This window comes from Cyprinodon variegatus, unplaced genomic scaffold, assembly GCF_000732505.1.
Source record: "Cyprinodon variegatus isolate N-32 unplaced genomic scaffold, C_variegatus-1.0 Scaffold373, whole genome shotgun sequence".
In the NCBI taxonomy this organism is placed as follows: Eukaryota; Metazoa; Chordata; class Actinopteri; order Cyprinodontiformes; family Cyprinodontidae; genus Cyprinodon; species Cyprinodon variegatus.
Genome location: NW_015150826.1, coordinates 87,178 through 92,740, shown reverse-complemented (window position 1 = coordinate 92,740; position 5,563 = coordinate 87,178). Strand labels below are relative to the sequence as shown.

General features: G+C 38.2%; 1 long non-coding RNA gene across 1 annotated transcript; it reads left to right on the top strand.

Annotated features, from left to right (window-relative positions):
* The first annotated feature begins 912 nt into the window (after positions 1-912).
* Positions 913-5,309, top strand: LOC107092278. Its single transcript, XR_001481570.1, has 5 exons — positions 913-991; positions 2,784-2,960; positions 3,187-3,395; positions 3,468-3,508; positions 5,244-5,309. It is a non-coding gene; the product is annotated as an uncharacterized LOC107092278 (long non-coding RNA).
* The last annotated feature ends 254 nt before the right edge of the window (positions 5,310-5,563 follow it).

The window sequence follows — 5,563 nt, the reverse complement described above, 5'->3', positions numbered from 1 at the left end:
AACACTATCAGTATCCTGCAGAACACTACAGATGAAGAACCCCCCTTATCCAGCAGCTGCAGCAAATTAGGTTCTTGCAAATGCCTGGAAATTTGTTATTGATGATCAAAAATGAATGAAGTGGGGGCTGCATAAAATTTGGAGAAAAGCAGACATAAAATATGTAAAAATAAAAGTATCTAATTATTTTTTTATCATTATAAAATGAATTATTTTCAAATCGTTATTATAAAAAAACTTGAAAAATTAACATCTTTGAGTAGACTATCTCTAAAAGTGAACCATGAGGCTCCTCCTCTCTCCATCATGTCACTGATTATAGAAAAAACAACACATTTTAATACATTTCCACCGATTCTCTGTTTTCCAGCTTGAGAAATGAGACTAAAAAGAAAGAAGATGCAGAGACAAAAAAAAAAAATGCTGAAAATGTAAGTAAAATACAATTTTTTTTTTCATTTTATTTTGATGTAATTTTAGCCTTTAGAAATTTGGAGTAACTGGACATATTTAGTTTATCAAGATTAAGGATAAAGACAGCTTTCTGAGTCTGCAAGTATTTTTTTGTATGAGTTAATAACCTTTTATGGTTCAAAGAAAGTAAAATATTTCCTGTATAACTATAATCTGCTATGAGTCACACATCTAAAAACTGTTGATCTAAATGACAGTAAGCTACGGGTGAAAACTTAAAGATGTTTTAATATAATGTTAGAATAGTGATGAGCGTTGCCTCATAACAGACGGAGGGAGGTGATGTTTTATGCCATATCTGCCCAAGTTTAGCCTTTTAAACCCATCATAGCATCAGATGTTTCTGTTAGTTTGGAGATATAGTTGATGGCTTGGATGAAGTCATAACTCATAACATCTGTCTTTGTTGATGGTTACTGACCAAAATACTAACTCTGTGAAAATCTAGAAACTGCAGGAAGAGAAGAGGAAGCTGGAGACTCAGATTTCTACCCTGAGGACCCAGATAATTCAGAAGGTGCTCATTGTTCTCTCACTTATTGTCCTTTCTTCTGAGGCTGTGGGGGTGTGTGTGTGGGGTGGAGGTCAGTGTGTGTGTGACATCACCAAAACAAACTTCCTTGTGAATAAGACTCTATGACTAAAGATTATAAAGATTTCTTTTTTTACACATAATCCTTCAAAGAAGAAACAACTTTGCAGCTCCAATTTTAAGCATAAATATTTAAAGCTATGACTTATCACAAATCTCTACATCACTTCTGAATCTTTTCAAATTTTCTGAGCATAAATATAATGTTGCAATTACATTTAAAAGACACATGGATGTGTTTTCTAAAAACAAACAAAAAAAGAACCTCAAATTTCAAAAGCAAAAGTATAAAAAACATTAATTTATTTTCAGTTTTGCAGGGCAAGTGCTTAATTTGAGCAGGTGTTAGATAATAATTAAGGCTTTTATTAGAAGAAGGCAAGTGTGTTAAATGAAATGTTGGGAGTAACAGCTTTACAGAATAATGGTGTTAGTAACTGCTGTAGTTTTTCATCAAATCAGGAGTCTCACTGCTTACTTTTCACTGTGCAGCATCATTACGTTACTTGCGATCTAACATGGCAGTCAAGGCTCAGAAAAGAGGACCCAGTATTCAAGGCAGACGGACAGTCAGATATTTTAAAGAAAGGCATTAATTAAAGATCTGCAGTGAGCAGCTAGGGCGTCTAAGGCAGGAACTTTTGCAGGAAGAGAACACAGGTTAGTGACCATGTCTATCTGGCGGATGAATATGAACGCGTGAGTCACTAACCTGGTCTTAAAGTTCAGTCTGTGCCCAGAGGACGAGGTAGCCAAACCTTTTAGCTTCTAACCCACTGGATTACAGGTAGAGGGTCCCAGATGCTGTAGCCCCTGAGGTCAGAGGATTGGCAGAAGAAAAGACTAAGGAAGGCCGACGCCAAGGATGCGCTCAGGATTCAGAACCAGGAGATCAGAGGTCTGAAAAAGTTCTAGAGGGAAATCCAGGATGGTGTCAGGAATCAGTTCCAAGTTAGGTACACAGACAGAAATCCCACAGGAGTCCGAAGACAGGCCAGGCAAACAGACCAGAACAGGAACAGGCAGGCTCAAAGGTCCAAAGGCAGAGCGGGTCAGAATCAGGCAATCAGAACATAATCAGATACACTAGAGAACTATATAGATAGACTATATAGACTTGAAAGCAAACTGAAAAAAACAACAACTCTAAAATATTTTGTTCTTTCAAATAGATCAGTAGTTGATTATAGAATACCTTCCTGAGGATTTTTGAAAGGAATGGTATTTTAGAAATAGGCATATAGTCATCCAGAACAGAGGGATCCAAGCTGGGTTTCTGAATTAGAGATTGGACGACTGCATGTTTTAAATTTCTAGGAACTACACCTGAAGACACACTGCTATTCGAAAGAGCAAGCACTGAAGGACCTATTGCTAGAAAAACATTTTTAAATGATCTAGTTGGAATAGCATCATCCGGGGAACCTGTTGGCCTTAAATGAATAACCACCTCTTGCAAAGACACTAAGGTCAGAACAGTCCTACAAGAATAGGGAGAACATGCTAACTCTATGCAGAAAGGGATTTGAACCTGTAACCTTGTTGCTCCAAGACAGTCATGCTAACAAGTAGCTATCCATCTTTCTGTTGTTTTGAACCTGGAGAAAACCCAGATGTTCAAAGAAAGGAATGATGCCTGTAGCTGGCGTCCGTAGTTTATTAGTAACATTAGTAAAAACACAAATACTCATGGGACTTTGACTTCATCCTTCTGCAGAATAAGGAAGTTGAAGAAGCTAAGAAGTTGAATGAAACACTTAAAGGTCGTCCTGCAGACAGTCCTGATGGCTATAAGAAAAACTTGGACAAGATTTTGGAAGAAGTAAGGAAACAGACTCAAAGTTTTGCAGGGAAATGCAATGATCCCGAGCATAAAAAGATCAACCCATCCGAGGTAAGTTGGGGTCAATTTTATTGAGATTTAAATGTGTGGTTGTAAATTTGTTGTATTTAGATTTATAATACTGCTCGATCAAGAAAGGTTTATTAAAGGCCGGCTTTACAATAAACATAGAATTGGATCCAATCGGTCAGAGTCTATAGGAGACAGTTTTTAGTGTTTCCTCTTTTCTTTTTGAGTTTATATGGAAGTTAACCTCTTGTTCTCTGTCAAAAACCAGATAAAAAGCTTACAGGACAAAAAGAAAAAACTAGAGGATGAAATTAAAACACTTCTAAAGGAAAATCAAAATCTCCAAAAGGACAAAGAAGAAAAGGAAAACGAGCTAAACATCAGCCAGAAAGAATGCATAGTTTTGCAGAATAAGGAGATGGCCATGATCGCAGAGATCGCTGCCTACAAGACTCTGCTGGAAGTTGAGGAGGATAGGTAATATATAAAAGGATCAAACTATTCAAGTTTCCAAAGAGAATTTAATTCTAATAGTGTGGCCCTTTCCAGAATCAAGTCAACTGTGGAGGATGTTCCCCCCACTCCTGGAGGTAAGTGAGCTGAAGACTTAAAAATATGAACACAGCATCTAAAGTTCTGCTCCCACAGACTAACAAGGTAAAGCTTTACAACTAAACCCCAGATAGTCCTGGAAATCCCTCCTTTTACACTTTGACTCCATCTGTTGTTGGGTCATTCAAGGTACCAGAAATTATTGCCAAATCTGTTTTCTGGGTAGTCGAGAAATTGCTGGACCAGAAACTATGATAAATATAAACAATAAAATGCTTGGTGCATATGGTCACGTTGCAAAAAGTAGATGAATCCATCTATTTCAATTTGAATTCTACCCAATATCATCTGGAAAGGCTCTTGTGGATAGTGTTCGCAAAAGGGACGGACATTCAGTACAAACCTTCAACCTGATTGGGTAAATCACCAAGCAGAACCTTTCAGCAGGTTAATCCAATCACAGCAGCAGTAGCAGCTGTGTCAAAAAACATTGAGAAGTAAAACTCTTAACAAATCCAGTCCGGAGGAACATGCAAACGTCCTCCCATCCACAAAGGCACAAATCATGTCAGTTTGTCGGCTTTTCAAAATAGAGGGAATTCCTGCTAACACCGGTGCAGGCATCTTTGTTTTGCTTCAGCCTTCTGCATTTCATTGGATCTGTTTGCTTCTACCGAGATGTATTTTCAATTTAATTTTTGTCTTAAGTGTTAGTTATATTTGAAGATGGATAACCTTTAGCACCTAGCTATATTTATATAGATTCATCCATCCGGCAGTATACGAACGAGAGGCAGGGTACACCCTGGACAGGGCGCCAGTCCGTCGTAGGTCTATATAGATTTGGGAAGCTACATTGATCCTTCATAAATATCTTTAGGCTTATGGCCATGTGAAGGCACAAATGTGTACCACTTAACTTCAAAAATCAACATAATTTTGGTCCAAGAAAGTAAGCCATTGGGATTTGAATTTGCAGGCCGACTTTCATGATGTGCTTTAGCTCAGAAAGGGATGAAGCAGGCAGATAAAAATAAGAACAAAACATTTTTATGCATCTTTTAACCTCATTGATTAAGACCATAAAATATGGAAAAACACGCTTTATTTTGAGCTTAATCAGAATAAAGACATAACCATTAAATAGGCAAATCCAACATTTAACAACTTCCTTATGGCAAGTTGGGTTTGGGAGGCCACAAATATGCATGGGTTCAAGAGCAACCCATCTTGGCCCAGCCAAGCCTGTCAGCTGCCCTGGCACTGGACTCTTATTGGTTCTGATGGGAGCAGTGGTGATTATAGGCTCTATCAGCAGCTGGGAGGAGGGATCTGTGAAAATGCTCCTTTATGCACCTAGGGTGAACAAAGGAGTATAAGGTGCACCTAGGATATAGAAATCTGTCACAGAAGTAGTTGTTAAATTCTGTAACAACTCCATGCATGGTGTGGAAGACATTGTCCAAAAGTGATGTAATTTTGTTAAAGTCCTTTACTCTACCAGAACATGTTCTGTGTCCAGGGGAGATTTACTCAACCACTTCCTTTGAGCTTCCGTTAAGCTGCTGCTCCATCATACTCCATCATAGAAAAAGCAGGACGCCACCTACAGAGTCAAAGAGGGTCTTCAGTGGCACTCTTGCCATCCTTCCCCTGATTTTCTTATCTTTCTTCCACTCTTTTACAGAAGCAGGACTCCCTCTTCTACATTTTTAAAAGAAAATCTAAGAGGAGGAAAACTAATTTTTCTTTTATTTCCCTCTGATTACGCAGGACCAAATAGCAACCCAAAGAACAGCAATCCTAAATCTCCAAACACTCCCCTCCCGTCGCAAACAGGTATGATCTTCACTGCTGTCCTCCTTGAACAATTTAAAGTTTTTTGATTACACACAGTAAGGTATAATAGTAGCTTTAGCCTTTTGAAACCCAGGTTGCTCTGATGCAAAGTGACAAAACAGACAAACACTCCTGGAAAGTCTGGTTGCTTCTATTATTTAACAAACTAATTTTAAAACTCAAGCGTTTCCTCCTCCAGATCAGTTTTCTAGTTTTCATGGGGATCCAAAGAATGTTCCCTTGTCAAAATTCCT